Source organism: Oryctolagus cuniculus, chromosome 4 (assembly GCF_964237555.1).
Source record: "Oryctolagus cuniculus chromosome 4, mOryCun1.1, whole genome shotgun sequence".
Taxonomy (NCBI): Eukaryota; Metazoa; Chordata; class Mammalia; order Lagomorpha; family Leporidae; genus Oryctolagus; species Oryctolagus cuniculus.
In genome coordinates, this window is record NC_091435.1 from 75,228,616 (window position 1) to 75,248,186 (window position 19,571).

General features: G+C 43.5%; 1 long non-coding RNA gene across 2 annotated transcripts in view; it reads right to left on the reverse strand.

The window, feature by feature from the left end:
• Positions 1-259: 259 nt before the first annotated feature.
• Positions 260-19,571, reverse strand: part of LOC127482941 (uncharacterized) — a 34,194-nt gene continuing 14,882 nt past the window's right edge. Inside the window, exons 2-4 of one of the 2 annotated variants that reach the window (XR_007908874.2) lie at positions 12,030-12,116; positions 1,678-11,195; positions 260-848 (exon numbers count right to left, since the gene is read on the reverse strand). This is a non-coding gene — a long non-coding RNA (uncharacterized lncRNA). Of the gene's footprint in view, positions 849-1,677; positions 12,117-19,571 lie in introns of both variants that reach the window. The other variant, XR_007908873.2, reaches the window with a different exon arrangement.

Below are 19,571 nucleotides of genomic sequence, written 5' to 3' on the forward strand. Positions count from 1 at the left end.
ATTGGGGTCAGCTCTGTGGTGTAGCTTGTAAAGCCACCATGTGCAACCCTGGCATCCCACATGGGCACGGTTCAAGTCCCGCCTGCTCCACTTCTGATTCAGCTTCTGCTACGGTGTCTTGAAAGGCAGAGGAAGATAGCCCAAGTTCTTGGGCTCCAGGGCCCATGGGAGTGACCTGGAAGAAGCCGCTGGCTTTGGCCCGGCCCGGCCCTTGCTGTGTGACCATTTGGGTTGTGAACCAGTAGATGGAAAGTCTCTCTCTCTCCCTCTGTCTCTTGCCCTCTCTCTATAATTCTAATAAATAAATAAATATTTATTAAAAAGGATATGAATAGGCATTTTTCAAAGGATGAAATACAAATAGCCAGTACTTGGTAGTTCGCAGTTTGTTGTCTACCTAGATCTCTGATTAATTAAACTGCCTCATAAAAAAACATAAACACTCAGAATCACTAGTGATCAGTGAAATGCAAATAAAAATCACAATGTGGTATCACCTCAACCCAGTTTGAAGACTAGTATCCAAAAATCAGAAAGTAACAAATGTTGGCGAGGATACAGAGATAAAAGTACCTGAATATACTGTCAGTGGGAATGCAAACGAATGTACCCATTATGGAAGACAGAAAACTAAAAATAGGTCTACCATATGACCACAATATCCCACTGCTAGGAATATACCCAAGGGAACTAAAGCAGCATAAGAAAGAGCTACCTGCATACCTGTGTTTATAGCAGTTTAGTTCACAACAGCTAGGATATGGAATCCACTAGATATTCATCAGCTGACGACTGGATGAAAAAAATGTGGTATCAGGCGCTCCAGTACAATCAGTAGTGTGCGGTACCTAAAAGAAAATGTGGTATATATACACAACTGCATATTACTTAGCCATAAAAAAGAATGAAATCCTGACATTTCAACAAAACGGATGCAAGTAGAGATCATTATGCCATCTAAAATAAGCCAGACCCAACAAGAAGAATATCACGCGCTTTCTGTTATTTGTGGTAGTTAATATAGAGAAGATAAAAATTGTGTGTGGATTTCAGAAATTTGGTATACAGTTATAAACACTGTTTCACTGAATCATATCATGTAAATGACAATATGCTTTTATTTCATACCTTAAAAATGGATAGGTGGGAATAGTGAGGATTCTTGGGATACAAGTAATGCTTTGTCCTTAATTTGGAGTTGGATAAGTGTGATCAGATGACAAAAGTCACCGATGTGTACACTTGTGTGCATGTCTTGGTATGCATGCTGTATTTTAATAAAGTATTTTTTTAAAAGAAACATCGAAACCATGGATCTGGAAAAGGATGAGAGATGAACTTTTCATATGGTGGTATGCCAGAACAACATTAACAAAAAGAAAGCTGAATTGTAATTTATGCATTGAAAGAGAAATAAGTAAACCTCTCCACAAATCTAAAATATAAATATATATATAGCTGTGCTATTGTCTCTGGGGTTATCTAGTATTCCACACCTGAGGCAGTTTAATTAATCAGAGATCTAGGTAGACAGCAAATTGCAAACTACCAAGTACTGGCAACTGGCAGGAGGTGACTCAAATGGAGTTAGATATCCTTTGTTTTTATATTTAAAAAGTACAAAAAGAAGCAAAAGAATTTGGGGCTTGAGAAACAAATAAACAAATTTTGTTTTACCTGCTGCCAACTTTGCCTGAAGAAAGAAGACGTTGGTTCCAGCCTGGTGTGTGTGTTGAAGTCAGGAGGCAGGTAGTAGTGGAGTCTCCACGTTTCCTTCTATTCTCTTCTCCCCCAGCTCAAATTCACAGCAAGGAGGCTCACGCTGAGGTCTCCACAGGAAACCATCAACAGTAGCTGCTAATGGGAAACCTAATGACACTTTAATGGGGCTAGTAAAGCTAAGAGAATTGTGCAGATAATATTTGTAATAGGAGAAAAAAAACTGCACTAAGCTGAAACAAGAGCTGGCCAGGCTGGAACTATGAAGTTCAATGAAGAAAAAGCTGTAGTCTTCCTGGGGCAAGGACATGTCCCATGCCTCTGAGGGCATCTGCCTCAACCACTGGGACAAGCCAGCACTGGAGCGAGAGGAGAAAAGTCACAGTGCACCATGACATCTCATCTGACACCTGGGCTAAGGAACCCGAATCCACGGAGATTCCTCCATTTGCATTTGCGAGACAGCTTTAATCCATAGGAAATAGACTGTGATAGGAATTTAAGCCCTGAACTAAATCCAACCCGAAACAAAGCATGCTGTCAATAAAAATCAAATATGGCCAATTGTAGCAGAAAAAAAACATGATTGCACAAATACTTCCTAAGCCCCATTACATTCCCTAGTTTTACCAGTCTAGCCCAGATTCATCGTTATAGCTTAGATATTTTCACCCCACCCACCCTGGTAGAGTTAACATACCTGAAACTCTCAAACAGTGCCTCTCTAAGTATAATTCCCAGACCAGTAGCATCACCTGGTAACTTGTAACAAATAAAAGTTCTTGAGCTCTTTCTTAAAACTACTTAGCAAACCTTGGAGGTAAAACCCAAAAACCAAGTTTTAACAAGCTCTCCAGGTGATACTGACACATGCTCAAGTCTGAGAACCATTGGTCTATAACATTGGTTCTCAGACTTGGCTGCGCATTGGAATCACCTATGAAAGTTAAAAAAAAATGCTGATAGTTGGTTCCTACTGCCAGAGATTCTGATTTAATCAGCATCAGGTGCACCCTAGACAGTTGTTTTTTTAATTCCTCAGGTGATTCTAATGTGCAAGAAAGTGTGAAAAACCCTCGATCACATGGAAAATGAAAGTAAGCAGACCTAGCATTCTATGCACAAGTCAAAAAGCTCGTAGGTAGTCAGCGTGTACTCAGAGCCACACTAGTAAACAGCAATAAGTTGATCTATACTGATAGTCTCAACAGTGTTTTCCTTGATTGTATTTCAACCGAAAAGAAAATAAATTTGCCCAATAAGCCTTAGGCTTGATTTATTTAAATGTTCTTGGAGAGCTGGTGTTTTGTCCTTACCACTAGCAAACTCAGAGGCTTCTCTTTAGAAATTTTCTCTCTCCCTTGTGAAGTACCTGAGTGCTACCCCTTTACACCTGCTTGAAAGCCGTGTTGCCAGGATTCCCACACTGAAGTATAAGCAAACCTGGGCCACACATTGATGTGTCCTGGGACCCAGGAAGCCACACAGATCAAAGGCGACTCATACGTCTGAGGATTCCAGTTTTCTCCAAAGCTTGGTAATTGCTACAACTGAATATTTGTGGCCCCAAACTGAAGGGTTTGGTCCCCAAACTCGTAAGTTAATGGTGCTAGAAGAGTGGAAACCTAATCAAATTATAGTGTTGGGGTTGGCTTGGCTGGGTCATTGTGGTGGAGTCCCCAGGATTAAATCCTGGTGACACTATAAGAAAACACATACCCATAGAGACACACGTGCCTCCTGTCTCTTGCCAGGTGATAACCTCCGCCCCTTGAAAATGTGCCAGTAAGCATCCTACCGCCAGAGGATGGAGCCCATGAAACTTGGACTGTGGATCTGCATTTATTTAGCTAAATGAATCTTTCATCCTTATAAGTTAGTTATGTCAGGCACTTCATTATAGTAAAAAAAAAAAAGCTGACTAATATAGTAATTAGAACATCTTAATAATAGGACAAACATAGATATACCATGTATAAATTTGATCAGGATTTTCCCCAGTCCTCCTGATAACAATGCCCATTTATTCTCCTCTGCTAGTTGTTGAAACTGTAATTCAAGGACAAAAACTTATAAAAAAGAAAGAAGGAAAGAAAGACAAAACTTGAGAAAATAGGACATGCTCACCCTTGCTCAGAAGAATAAGAGAGCAGATAATGAATGCCAAAATCCCAAATCAAGATTGCAACCTCAAGGAGACACTATTAGCATTTTCTATAGAATTTTTGTTCCATATTTACACATCTATAATGCCCACAGGGTTTATTCGCCAGTCTTTCTGCCCTCCTCAAGATGAAAAATGGAATTCTTCTCTTCAAAGCTTTTACAAAAAAAAAGATAATAAAATTCCCCAAAGAGTTGGCCCTGTCTCCCAGCTTCTCCTTCCTCCTAACCAAGTTGAGCTTACGGAATTGGGTACTTGGGATGTTTTTCATCTAACTCTTGCTTGAGGCACCAGCACACTGCGCTGCATTTTGAGTTTCTCACTTCTGTTGTGTTCCATGGAATGCAGGTGGTGGGATGGATAAGTGTGTGGCATCCCTTGGGTTTGTCAATACCTTGGAGAAATACAAGTTCTCTCTTTTGTGCAAGAAAAAAAATTTAAAACTCCTACCTACCCTTAGTCCTGACCGTCCTAAGCCACAAAATCAGCATGTCCATGTTCCAAAAGTTGAGCAGACAGGCCTCTCACATTGTGCCATAATGTATCAGCACTGGGGAGGGGCCTGGTGGTTATTAAGCCCAGACCCTGTTCTGACAACAGGGAACTGGGGCACAGAGAACAATGATGAACCCTCAGAGCCATGCAACCAATGAGCCTAGAGTCCCCATTTCCACGTCTCCTCCCAATCTGCCTTAGCACTTGCCTGAGACACCGCTGAGCACAGCTGAGCTGTGAGCAGCTGTAGCAACCGGCAAACCACAATAAAGGAGACAAAGCCTCACAGGATGAGAAAGATAGGCAAGCGTCAAAAATGGGTGCACACAGAGGAGGCAGCAAGCAATGGGTCTGCAGGAAATAGTAGGAAAGCAACAGAGCAACAGCAGGAACACAGAAGCCAAGCAAGACTACACGGCAGGCTCAGAGGACAATCCTGAGAACCTGGCCTAGGGAAGACAGCCTCTTACCTCTTTCCTGGTCTGATCAGCTTAACCGCGTACGAGGCACAAAGGTCTATGTTCTTATACCCAGAGAAGGAAAGTACACAGATTCAAGAAAACAGATCCTAGTGTCTGTGTCTTTATCTGTAAAGTGGGATTAAATATCACTGCCAGCCCTGTAAAACTGAGGTGGGGCGCATGCACTTGTGTGGAAATTATCAAGGGCAGGTACATGATGCTTGTCTTCTCCAGGTAGAGCAGCTATAACAAAGTACCATAGCCACGGATGGCTGATAAACAGCAGGAAAGTGCTTCGTACGGCCCTGAGAATGGAAATCCACGGCGAGGGTACCCGCGTTGCCAGCTTCTGGAAAGGGCCCTCCTGGGGTTGCATCCCCATTTGGAGGAAAGGAGCCTTCGGAATTCTCTGGAGCGTCTTTTGAGGCAAGTAATCCACTCCGCCTTCGTGATCCAGTTACCTCTCCGGGCCCCATCTGACATTACACGTTGGAGGGCAGGATTACAACCTGAGGGGCACACAAAACTCTGTACACGAACAGCACTGGTACTTTTGTCATCACAATTCCTACTACCTAGAGGCAAAACTCTCTAGGCCTGGAGCAAACATGTGCAGCAAGCTAAGCCACCACTTAGGATGCTGCCCACACCCCACGTCACACTGCCTAGGCTGAAGTGCCACCACGGCTGCTGAGCCAGCTTCCGGCTAATTCACACCTCGGAGAGCAGCAAATACTTGGGCCCCTCTCATCCACATAGGAGACCTGAATGAAGCCCCTGGCTCCTGGCTTCAGCCTTGCCCAGCCCCCGCTGTTGTGGGCATTTAGGGAGTAAACCAGTAGGTGGCAGATTCTCTCTCTATATATCACTCTTTATTTTAAATAGATAAAAAGTAAATAAAGAAACGTTAAAAAACATCTAGGACGTTAGGGAATTTCGGCCATAAAGACCCTAGCTTTAAAGATGGAGAAAGTAGTTGAAAAGCAAGAGTAGGCTTCACAAGCAAGCAGAGCCAGGATTCCACAGCAGCTGGGTAAGCTTGGGGAAATTGCCTGACTTTTCTGAATCTCAGTTCCACAGTGTGTGTGTGCGTAATTTTTTTAAAGATTTTATTTATTTATTTGAGAGGCATAGTTACACAGAGAGGTAGAGACAGAGAGAGAAAGGTCTTCTATCTGCTGGTTCACTCCCCAGATGGCAGCAATGGCCGGAGCTGAGCCAATCCGAAGCCAGGAGCCAGGAGCTACTTCAGGGTCTCCCACGTGGGTGCAGGGGCCCAAGGACTTGGGCCATCTTCTACTGCTTTCCCAGGCCATAGCAGAGAGCTGGATCGGAAGAGGAGCAGCTGGGACTAGAACCAGCGCCCATATGGGACCCCAGTGCCTCAGGCAGAGGATTAACCAACAGCACCACAGTGCCGGCCCCAGTTCCACAGTATATATTAAAAATTAATAACTTGTAGCATTGAATAATAAATATTTTAATAATAGAAAGTATGCTGATAAAGCTCTCTCAGGGCCAACATCAGTCTGTTATATGTTCAGTCTCTGACCTATTTCAAATCCAATCCCAGCTGGGCTTATCTGGATACATCCTTTGTTCTCAAAAACTCTCTCTCTCTGGTTGTCCGGACACGAAAGGCCAAGCCCCAGTCAAAGCTAAATCTTCAAATAAAATATAAATACAAACAGGACAAGGTAAAAAGGGAAAAGAAAACATTCTGTCAAAACTTTCAGTTTTAAAATTAACTAGCTAACCAGAGAGTCAAATACTGAATGCACAATTCTAGAAATTTCTTAATAATAACTTAAAATAATTGCTTTCTTATTATACATGCCAGAAATGGAATCTTCCAAAATCAAAGAAACTTAGCTGAACAGCAAAAGGTATATTGGATAGAAATGACAGAAACCACAGTTAACCGATCTGGATCAAAAATATTAAACAAAGAAAAAACACTCATTATTCTGTCAGCTTGAAGACGTTTTCAGCTTGTTCAAACTGGAACAAGTCCCCCTGTGGCCTTGTAAAAGTCACTGAATTGGAGTACAGCAGTGTAAGTAGCAGTTTCATCTTCAAAGATGCCATGTAAAATAGACATATTAACAAGCAGGTTGGTTTTTCCGCCTTCTTACTCCCTCTGTTTCTCAGCCCTGTTCCGGCCCTGGCTCTGTCTTAGTAGTAGGCTGTGATGTCGAAGCAGAGTTTACACTGTCCTTCCTTCCCCTGCCATCACCTCCCAAACTGGAGGCCTCAGTGTCTGTCAGGGGAGCCCTCCTGGTTTCCTCTGGTAGGAACTGAACTTCCTGAGCCAAGAAATTTGACATGAGTACTCGCAGCTCTTTCCTCTGAGGTAGTGCCTGGTAAACAGTGCTCAGGCTAAACTACCTGTATTTGAAAAAGCAAATAAACCAAAAAGGCATATTTGTGGGTGTGTGTCTCAGTGATTGGCTCTGTAATTCCTACTGAATAAGACAAGCAGAGTGTCCGATATGCAATTGGATGTGTGAGTTCAGGGTTAAAGTTACACACACCCCACTTCAAAACTGGGGAGCTCTAACACCTTGAGCCATTCCCATTTCACACAACATTGGTGGGTTGCCGTAGACAAGATCAGGGATTCCACACACACTGTCTTGCCTCTATGCCATCCTTTGCGATAGGCAGGTTGTTGGAGCCAGGGAGAAGAGCTAAAGAATTAAGAGAAGACCTGCTGAGGGTTCCATATCTTAGCTCTTCGAATTGCAGATTTCCCCTCCATTTCCACGATGGGCACGTCTCCCTAGAGTGAAGCAGCTCTCCAGCCTAGTGATAACATTGGACACTTAATCCCCAACAGTGTGATTTAGCAGCCATTTATGGAGACCCTCCTGTATCCTAAAAGTGTGGAAAACTGTCATGTCTGGCACCAAGCACAGTGTCTGGTGCATTACAGACTCTCAGTAAACAAAGTCTGGTGAATGAACAGAAGAATGAGTTCTTAGCCTGGAATGTCCAAAGAAAATGGTAGAATTTACATCAATAGACCTCAAAATTTAAGAAAAAATAGGTTTTGATATCAGTGCCAAAAGATACACAATTCCTTGGGGCAGATTTTGTGGCACAGCCACTACTTGGGATGCCCACATCCCAAATCCGAATGCCGGTTCAAGTCCCAGCCACTTCACTTCCCATCTAGCTTCCTGCTCATGAATCCTGGGCAGCATCAGAAGATGTCCCAAGTGCTTGGGGTGCTTGCCACCCCCACGGAAGATCCAGACTGAGTTCTAGGTTCCTGGCTTTGGCCTGGCCTGGTCCCTGGCTACTTTGAGCATCTGGGGATTGAATCATTGGTTGGACGATCTCCACCCCCATCCCAGCTCCCACTTGTTCACTCGCTTCCTCTCTGTTTCTCTGCCTTCAAGTAGGTAAAAATGAATAAATTTTTATTAAAAAAAATACAGTCCAGTAACATAAGTTAGCAGTGAACATTTGACCTAGCAGTTAAGATGTCGAGGTCTCACAGCAAAGTGAAGCCCAGGTCTGGTTCCTGATTCCAGCTCCTTGCCAATACAGACCCCTAAAGTAATATCTGCAGTCTCTGCTCCCCGCTCCAGCTTGGTCCCAGCCATTGCAGGCAAGTGGGGAGTGCGTCAGCAGACGGGTGAGCACTCTCTCTCTCTGTCTCTTTACCTCTCAAGTAGATACAAAACAATATTTAACAACAGTTACCCCAAAATAAAACAAGAATTCTTATTTGACCCCTAAAACAATGCTTGTTTGGAAATAGAAAGGAGACACGCTGAGAGGCAGCAGAGGTCAGACACCAAGGGAAGAACCTAAGGGAAGGACAGGCAGGGCAGCTAGACCAGCAGGCTTCCAAAGGCAACAGCACACCTACAGACAGGTGGCTTGAGAGCTGTAGGTGAGAACTGAGCAGGAGCCACCCCAGGCAGACAGGGTGCCGCATGGGTCTGAGCATCAGGCATGAGACTCCAGGAACAAGGTGAGGTCCACTGCTTATGCCAGGATTAGCAGTAAAGCTCTTTTAGCAGAGAGAAAGGCCCAGAATGGGGCTAGCCTACAACAACAGTATTAATCATGGACAGTGATCTGGCACTCCTAGATACACTTACTCATTCAGTGCTCTCACCAGCCTTCAAAGGTATCATTACCATCCCCACTTTACAGACGTGCAAACAGAGGCACAGAGCCTTCCAAGGTCATGCAGCTCAGAAGTGGCACATCCAGGATCTGAGTGGAGGCAGCCTGGCACGAGTCTGGGCCCGGGGCACCACCCCTGCTTCCTGTTAGGGCCCTGGCTGTCCCACTCTGAGAAAGGCGGTCAGCAAGTTTCATGTTCCTTCTAAGCAGGATCAACAAAACCAGTGACCCGCATAGAAAACTCCCTGATGAGATCCACGCTTTGAAATGTGCGGAATTAGAAAGCAGGACATAGAACCAGAGGCTCATACAAAGGGCTGCGTGACCCTAGAACAGCAACTCAGTCGGGAAAAAGTCCCAAAGGGCCTGAGCGTCCTTCATGTGGTGGATTTCCGATTTCCACATCAGGACTGCTGTGCAGAGGTGCAGCCAGTTTCCCCAGGCTCTTGAGGTCCCGTCTCCATTCACTTTGTCCCTCCCAAGAGGTTTCTTGTGGTTTAAACATCTCATCTCCTTGGCGTAAATGCTCATGGCACTCAGGATGCCCTCGCATTGTTCCTCTGCCCTTCTCCCAGGGAGCGCTCTTCCCTCAGGTCTACAGTCTGGGAAAGGGACTTCTGGATGGAGCCCTACCTGCCCCCCACCCCTGCAACTCCCGGACATAGGCCTCTCTAGTGTGTGGCTATTTCAATTAAAAATAAAATATGGCCGGCGCCGCGGCTCACTAGGCTAATCCTCCGCCTTGCGGCGCCGGCACACCGGGTTCTAGTCCCGGTCGGGGCGCCGGATTCTGTCCCGGTTGCCCCTCTTCCAGGCCAGCCCTCTGCTGTGGCCCGGGAGTGCAGTGGAGGATGGCCCAGGTGCTTGGGCCCTGCACCCCATGGGAGACCAGGAGAAGCACCTGGCTCCTGGCTCCTGCCATCGGATCAGCGCGGTGCGCCGGCTGCGGCGGCCATTGGAGGGTGAACCAACGGCAAAGGAAGACCTTTCTCTCTGTCTCTCTCTCTCACTCTCCACTCTGCCTGTCAAAAAAATAAATAAATAAATAAAATATATCCAGTTCCTCCACCACACTAGCCACATTTTAACTGCTCCATAGCCACAGGTGGCTAATGACTATCATAATTAACTGGTACAGATGGAGAATTTCTATCATCACAGAATGTTCTATTGGACAGCTGTGTGTGTGTGTGTGTGTGTGTTCTTGTTTGTTTACTGGTAGCTTATTTTCTTTGAAGAACACCTTAACATGCATACAAGAGAACACTTACGCAACAAGACATTCAAAAATCAACGCAAAGATCCGGGCTTGGCAGATACAAGTTCTGCCAGCTGGTAGCAGTGAGACGTTGAGTGAGTTACTTAACCCCCATCCCCCCACCAAGTCCCAGGGGATGATGGGAGCCTGAGTCCTGCAGACCTCCCAAGTGGCTGCAAGGGTCACATGAGATAACACATGAGTAGGATAATGTTCAGATTTTACTACAGAATTACTATTTTACTTAAAAAGAAACTCACGAAGCAGAACATAGAGTAACTGCAGCTCAGGTGTTACAGGGTTCACTTCTGTATCTCAGGGTAGCTCTGTGTCAGCTTGAAGAATAGACAACCTTGAAGACGGAATAGTTCTTGAGTTTTGAAAAGGAAGATAAAGAATTATTCCAGGAAACTATAAACTCATTACTTATCCATTCTTAGGAAAATTAGAGCATATTTAAAAAAAAACAGTTTCAAAATACAACACAATGTATTTGGTAGAATTACTTGCTAGACTGAATAACTTTAGGGATAGTGCAAACGTATTATGCCTGGGTTTCAGAAAAATACCTCGTATGTCCCTGGTATATCCTTCAGCTCAGGGTGTTCAAATGAGGATGAACAGTGTGTCTAGGCACATGTTTATACGCCTGGGAAACTTCTCCCAAGGAGTGCTGACTGTTGTGTTCAAAGGTAGCCAAACAGAGACTATCGTTTCTGGAGACGTGCTGCACATGCTGTCGTGACGGATGCTCTCAATGGGAGTCTCTGCACATGACGATGACACAGAACAACTCACCAAAGCCCCAGCAGAGAAGGGTTTTGAGAGGGTGTGCTCTATTCGTGTGGGGCCGCTGTATACTTCCCTAGGCCAGCCCGGTCTGCACATTCTCCTGGAACACCTTCCCATAACTCCCAGCGCCATCATCACACCCAGGCTCCCAGGATGCACTTCCCTGTGATGGGAGTGAGATAGAGAACAGCTGGAGAAAAGGCGCGCCCACCAGATAGCATGAGCGGGAAACCACTGCTTTTTTTCACAGAAGGAACTCACACAACTCTGGGTGAGAACACACCCATGCACACACAAAAATTACTACCTGCACCTCGTGTCCTGCTACACTAACTGCAAACGTGCAAAGACAGAGAGTATTGACCTCACTTCAGAATTAAGGGAAGCAAGAATCGGAGCAGCTGAGTCAATTGCTTTGGGCCCCAGGGTCAGCCTGCAGCACAGCTGGGATTCCAGCCCCAAATCTGAACACACAGCCAGACGGTAATTATCTTCATTCCCCCAAATGTAGAGTTCTTTCTGCATCCTTTCTGTCTTCCTCTTCCCCTCCCCCCATACTTACCTCCTTTCCTTCTCTATTATCTGCTCTATACCTACTTCCTGGCCTCTGCCTGTTGCCTACTCATGCCTAGGTAGGGTTTCTCCCACCAGTGTCCTTAAGGAGAGGCCAAAGATTGATTCTGGCTTTAGAAAATATATGCTGTTCGTGTACTCCCAAGGGCAAGGTTACTACCTATGCCAAACACAGTTGGGAATGACCAATATTTTACCATTGCTTCATTTTGACTCCAGTGGGACAAATATTTGTGCTGTACTTTAAACTGGAACTACATTGTGGAGGATATGTATCTGAGAGAGACAGAGGGAGAGAGAGAATATGAATATGCACTACCCTCCTTCCGGGTTTTATAGTTGAAACTCCAAGTTCAATCATATTTTGCCCATCAGCATTCCCAAAGCATGACCTCTTCCATCCACCATTTGCACTATCAGATACCTAGTAACTTGGGTCTTCAGCACTGACATCTGGAACACCAATAGTACCATTCACATCTGGCATGTTCCTTTTAACCTTTATAACAACCTGTCGGGCAGAAAGAAAGAAAAATACCATTACCATTTTAAAGAATCATCAAGTGAGGCTGGCGCCATGGCTCACTAGGCTAATCCTCCACCTGCGGCACCAGCACCCAGGGTTCTAGTCCCAGTTGGGGCGCCGGTTCTGTCCCTGTTGCTCCTCTTCCAGTCCAGCTTTCTGCTGTGGCCTGGCAAGGCTGTGGAGGATGGCCCAAGTGCTTGGGATCTGCACCCACATGGGAGGCCAGAAGGAAGCTCCTGGCTTTGGATTGGTGCAGCGCACCCACAGTAGCAGCCATTTGGGGAGTGAACCAACAGAAGGAAGACCTTTCTCTCTGTCTCTCTCTCTCTCACTGTCAAACTCTGCCTGTCCAAAAAAAAAAAAAAAAAAAAAAAGAATCATCAAGTCAAAGAATGTCAATTGTTAAATTTGTAAGGGATTTTATTTCAAAGTCTCTAGATCTGGAGTCTTCTGGCTTCTGGGCCTGCTTTCTGTAACCTCACAAGGCTCCTTGAACATTGCTGAGAGAAAAACCAGGTGTCCTGTCTTCTTATTCAGGAATATTAAGGAAACACAAATTCACATCCTAAAAAGGGAAGCCATGTAAATGGAAACAACATATTCCCCCTATAACTGAAAAGGGGGAAAAGGGCATAGGAAAACAAAAGGCACAAAATCTCCCACCACACAAATGCAACCATATGACCAGTCCCATGCTAGACAGGAAACTGTCCTCTACAAATAGGCAAAGCTAGACTCTAAGGACACAGGCCTCAAGGGTTCTCCAGCCTCACCCCAGCCCCGCGTGCAGGCTCTCCGGCATCCTAGGTTATAAAGGCTATCACAAATGTTCCCTGAGCCCCCTGTAAGCTCCAGGGACTGTGCTGCCAAATTTTTCATGCTTCCTTCTGTTGACTTTGTCTATACTCCTAAAGCATTATTATTATCATCATCCTGCTTTACATATGATAAAGGACTACATTATCATTATATTATTATTATGAACATTTGTAACAGCCAGAGAGATTGCTGTTAGCATTGTTTCCATTTTACAGATGATAAAATGAGGCTCGGCAAGGCCAGTTAGCTCCACAGCTCCTGACATGGAGCCCAGAGTCCCACAGAGCCCTATTCCAGCTGTACAGAGAATGCCCTCACACCCTCCTCTCACGGGACCGTTCATCTTACCACATTTGAAATCAGGCCCTGCCAGCTATCCTCTGCAAGCATGCCCAATACTGAGCCTTACAGAATCCTACCAACGAAAGGCCAGCACTGACCCGTGAGGACACCCGAAGTCAATAAATCAAAATACAGGCATGGATTTGTCACAAAGCAGACTTAATCCTCAAGGAAAGAAAAAAAAAACAGAAATAAAAGTAATTTCATAGAAAGAGAATTTTTAAAAGAGAAACATAGAATTGATGGCTTAGTAAAGGTAAAGTTATGACAACGAGTTATAAATCCTGATCATAAATTAAGGTTGAAATGAAGAGGATTTTTGATTCAGTGGCTGGGTAAACTGTCTTACTGAATACACCAGCACCACCTTGTGGTGACAAGAAGGAACACACAAGGTTCCATCTAGAGCTACTCAAATATGCCTCTGCTGTGGAGGCAAAAAAAATATGTTACATACAAATTACAGGGCTCCAGAATTTCTCTTACCAAATGTCAATAGTTTTTTTTTGCCAAATAGGAAATAGGCTATTTTGGAGAAGATATCCTTGTATTCCAGAGAGGGAAAAATGCAAAACAAGAGCCAGCCCTGTTATCCAAAGGTACAGGTCAATAGTGTATGCATTGATGAAGGCTCAAGCGTAACACTGAGATATGATAATGTTTCATGTTTACATGGCACTTTCACATACCTAATTTTTATTTTATTATCAAAACAACACTACGAGTTAAGGCAGACAATACATTTGTCCCATTTCACAGATAGGAAGCTACAGTTTATTTGTGTTAAGTATTTACTCTGAGGTTAATTGCCACCTCCAGAAATAACCAAGAAATAATTACACCTCCTCCAGAACTGAGAGCATGGTTAAGGTGAACTTGCTGGAAAGGCCAAAGATTGAGAGTCAAAAAGTCAGCCAGGCAAAGGCTCTGTTCACTTTGAAATGAGTTGGGAAGAGAGGTGCCTTCCACGGGCTTGGAGAGGAACAGAACCACAGCAAGAGACGCCGTGGAAGGGGGCAGCCACAACTGACAGGGCCACAGGGCAGCCCCATGCCATGTCCATTTGCTGATCCATCAGCAAAGCCCTCAGGCCTCTCTGCCCACCCAGAAGTACTCCTCTGACAAGCTGGTCTCACCACAAGGCTGTGATCCTCACTAGACCACCTCAGCCCAAGCTGTCACAAGTTGTCCAAGACCTGTATGTTACTTGTGGTATGACCTCCTATCCACAGAACACACACTACATTATTTTCATCCCTCTGCCAGGGCTGAGCCAAGGAAACCCATTTAGCAGAGAGTCCTCTGTGTAATCTTGTTAGATCTATGGCCTAGATCATGGTGAAATGGCACGTGTTTGTCAGTTTTTTCAGACTCTGCTTTTGTGGGCACCTATGTCATCTGTCCCATTTCAGAGAGGGCTTACTCAATTTCTGTCGCTGGTCTAATATTTTGAGACCTCTGGACGGTCATATGTTCATTCCGCATTAATCTCATTGATCACAAATGTGAAAGTATTCAATCCACAAGTGTAATCAACATACTTACTACCAAAAAATTCATCCATAAATCTTAGTCTGCATTTCTAGTTGTTCTTATCAGATATTTTTTGAAGGTAGAGGTATAAAGCTTGACAATTTATTTTAAATTTCATTTTTAAAAATGAATAGACAGCATTTTTTAAAAATATTTTGTTTATTTATTTTAGACAGAGTTACAGAGAGGAGAGACAGAGAGAGATCTTCTATCCCCTGGTTTACTCCCCAAATGATCACAACAACCAGGCTGGGACAGGCTGGGCCAAGCTGAAGCCAGGAGCCTCTTCTGGGTCTCCCACATGGGTGCAGGAGCCCAGGGACATGGGTGCTTTCCCAGGCACATTAGCAGGGAGCGAGATCAAAAGTGGAACAGCCAGGACTTGAACAAGCGCCCATATGGGATGTCAGTGCTGCAGGCTGTGGCTTTAACCTGCTGGCAGCTCCAACTCCCAACACAGTATCTTTTTAAGATAACTTAAAATAGGCGGGTGATTGGCCCAGCAGTTAAACCACCAGATAGGATGCCTGTATCCTGTATCAGAGTGCCTGTGTTACAGTAATGGCCCCATATCCAACTCCAGCTTTCTGCTAATACACCCACATGGAAGACCTGGATTGAGTTTCTGGCTCCCAGCTTCAGCCTTGTCCTGGCCTGGCCAATGTAGGCATTTGGGGAGTGAACTATAATGCAAGAGTTCTTTCTCTCTCCCTGTCTAACACAAATAAAATACCTTAAAAGACAAATGAGGAACTTTCTCTTCATTATACTTTATGGTTATTTCAAATATTTTCCTTGTTTATTTTTTGTCTTTCAATTTGATGATATTTGACATATATTACTAAAATTGGAGAATTTAGGAGAGTTTTAGATATAGATCAATTATTTTTTCTTCTGGCTTGGCCACAAATTAATTATTAGGTTCTTTTTTAAGGCAGTGAGTAAAAAGCCAGATATAAATCAGATGTGGTTTTTCTTTAAACAAAGTCCCTCTATTTTCTATTCCAGATAACATTAGAAATCATTAGATATCATTTCTCCTTGAACTGTCTCAGAAGTTTGTGCCAAATTGAAGAGATACACAGACATGCCCCCCACACACACCACATACACTGCACGAATGGGCCTAGTTGTAATCATAGTCAAATACCTAGGCCGTGATTGGTCTCTTGAGAACTCAGTCTCTTATACTACAGATGACTGACAGTAACAACATCCAATCACAAATTTCCCTTTTGTAGCTGGGACCCTAAAGACAGGTTTCCTATTCTCTAAAAAGATACTACATCTTGTTGACATGATACAAAGCTAATGACCATCTTAAGCACTCGTTCTCTTTTCCATTGCTATTTCTCTCTCTCTCTCCTTCTTTCTCTCCTTCTCTCTCTCTCTCTCTCACACACACACACACACACACACACACTCTTGGAAATAATTTAGACCTCATTGGGAATAACTTAGACCTCAATGGGAATAACTTGGACGTCCTTGGGAATAACTTAGACCTCAGTGTCCACAGATACAGGATGGATTTTCACATGTCAAAAGCTGAGAAACCTGTTGGCAGATGGTGGCAACATTGCCTGAGGAATCCTGAAAACACCAGGTAAGATGATATCAAAAACATGGAAGAATGGAAGAAATCACAAAAGATATTTCTGATAGATTTGACTGCAACTTACCTGTCTATAAAATAATAAACAAACAACAACAATATGACAACATTGAATCTCTAAAGGAAAGTAGGGAGAAGACATAGACACCTCCAAGACAAATATACAAGTGGTTGCTAAAACTGCAGAGCTCTTCTCTGTGTGTGCTTACATATATGTTAAGTAAACATCCTTATAATTACGAAAATGAAAACTACCTCACCAATGAGATATGACTGTCTCTCTCTCAAGCTGGTAAGTATTGAAAACATTAAAACATAGAAAGTCCCTATTGTCCACTAGCATGTGCCTCTTCCTCATTGAGAACATCCCCCTCCCTTAATGAAAACACTAAGACAATATGCATCCAAAGTCTTAAAATGTTTATATCTTTTGTCCTAGTAATTTCAATTCCAGATAACTACCCTAAGGAGATCATCAGAAATGCAGGCAAATTTATGTGAAAATATGTTTATCATGGCATTATTTATTATAGTAATAAATGGAAACAATAAAAATGCCCAATGATAGAAAACTGCCTAAGTAAATTACAGGCCATGTTCACATGCCTATTGTGGACAGTTACACAGCCACTAAAAGTTACATTTCAAGAAATTTTGAATGACATGGGAAAATGCTTACAATGCAGTAAGAGAAAGAAGCAAGATACAAAGCTATTTACATAGCACAATCTCATCATTTTTTTTAAATGAATTTGTATGCAAAGAGAAAAATAAGCAACAAACCATGAAAAATGGGTAAGATTACAACTGAATTTTATTTTACTCTGTATGATACTTCTTCGTCTCTCCCAACTTTTCCATAAGGAATCTGTATTACTTGAGCAATCAGAGAAATATTAAAGTACATTTCATAGTACGGCACTCAAGGCCCCAGAGAATCTCTGTTCCTATTACTCCCTTCTAGCCCGGATTATCTCCTAAACATTGCAGGCATTTATTACCACACTTCTCTGCTTTTCTTCATAATGTTCAACTGCTTAGAACATCTTGCAAGAAACTGAAAGTCTTTTCTTACAGGTGGCATTCTCTGAAGCCCCCAGTAAGACTTGGCTGTGTCCTCATCTTTATTTTAAAGCCACTTGATATCTGGCTGTAGAGAGCCATCTGTAACATTGAGTACAATTACTCATTTATGTGTCTGTCTCTCCTGTTGGTCTTTGAACTATTGTAAGGCCTCGGGTCTTCAATACCCTTAAATCTCTAATACCTGGTACTAGTCCTAGCAGGCCATAAATATTAAATGTATGCATGAATGAATGATAAAGGGGCAGAAAGAAAGATGGATGGATGGATGGATGGATGGAAACCTATAGGTTGTTGAAAGGGAGGCAGAAGCTAAAACCTAAGTCATCTTCAAGTTGTTTCACATATTTGGATGTGTACATACCACAGATAACATATGGGAAGCACTGCATTGAGCATTGCTAAGACAAGTTAGACTATAATTAGCTTATAATAGAACTGAAATTTTTATAGTTGAAACAACAAATCTGTTATCCCACTTTCCAGTAAATGGCTCTCTACAAAGGACACCCGCATGTTTTTTATTATTAAAAGCCATCCCAATAAAAGATATGCAGAAAAATTATTGCAATTTCTACTAATTAAAAACTAATTAAGTCATTTGTTGAATAATACATGTATTCTACTTGCATTATCTATGAGCATGCTCTTCACTTACAAATATTTGTCTCCATTTCATTAAAGTAATTAAACTGCTCCAAGTATGGTTATTTCTACAAGCATTTTATAGCCAACTCTCAATTTTCCATACCAATGGAGAAGCATAATTGAAATATTTAAAACGGAATAACAGATAATGCAGAACCTCCCTGCCTGTCTCCTCTCCTCCTCCAGTTTAGCAAACAACAAAAGCAACCGATTTTGAGTTTTAGCTCAGCTCCCTTTTCTCACTCCCACTCTGGTAGCCTGCACAGAAAATAATTGCACGTAAACAGTACGGGTGTATTCATGCATATACCTTGCCTCCTTCCCTCCACCACCTCTCAATACTCTCAATTTAATGTATCTTGGGGTGCTGCAGTTGGAGGGGTGTGTGAGCCTGCCTCACCAGGGTTAGAGGAACCATCGGGAAATCAAGGACAAAGTTAATTGCACTCTGTCTCTCCTACCACATTGTCCATGCAATTATGACAATTTCTTAAGTTGCTAGAAAAAGAAGTGCTGCACAAGGAAAAAAAGAAGTCTTTAGTAATGGAGATTCTGAGTGAAGGTGGCAGGCTGTGTGTGACAGTGTGCTGGTTGCAGCTCTGTTTGCTGTTGTCAAGTGGAGGGTTGGGTGATGGAACCATTTTCTCTCACAGAATGGGTGGGAGCGTAATTATGAAGGGGCAGAGAGCAAAAACCAAGTGAGTTGGATACACCTGACTACATACGTGGAGAAATGCAACAAGAAAAAGTTAGTGGGAAACGGGTTGGCAATCCATACTCCATAATGGGCGCTCTGTCAGGGGTAAACAGAACAGAGCTCTTCTACCTTCCTATTGCCAGTGTCTGCCCTGAATGCTCGAGGTAGTCGTGATGCTGCCGAGAACATCCCGTCCAAGGAAGAAGAGTGACACGCAGCGAGCCGTCCTGAGCAGAGCAGGGGGGGAGGGGGGAGGTCAGCAAGCAGACGGGGGCCTGCAACCCAGAGACCGCTTCTAAGGGCCTGGCTACTGCAGGGATGCAATGGCAGGCCACAGATAGATAGATGACGGGGAGGAGGAGGAGGAGGAGGACGATGAAGATAGATAGAAAGAAGGCACATTGGATACCCGCACCTCGCACATAATAAATCCCTAATAAGTGTATCAAGATCTGGAGGTCCTCAGAGGAAGTATTTGGTTACTGAGGTTAAAAACACACACACAAAATTGTGTGGCAAGAGGCAGGAGGAGATCCTGTTTATCACTGTTTTGTTTCCACTTCAATACAAGCTTCGGGGCGGTCCCCAAAATGCGTTCAGAAAGCCCGATGCTGAGTTTCATTCAGACCACGTGTGGGAGATGGCATCTCCTTTATTCTGAACTTTCCCCTGCTTTAAAACTTTATTGGATTTTAATCAGAGA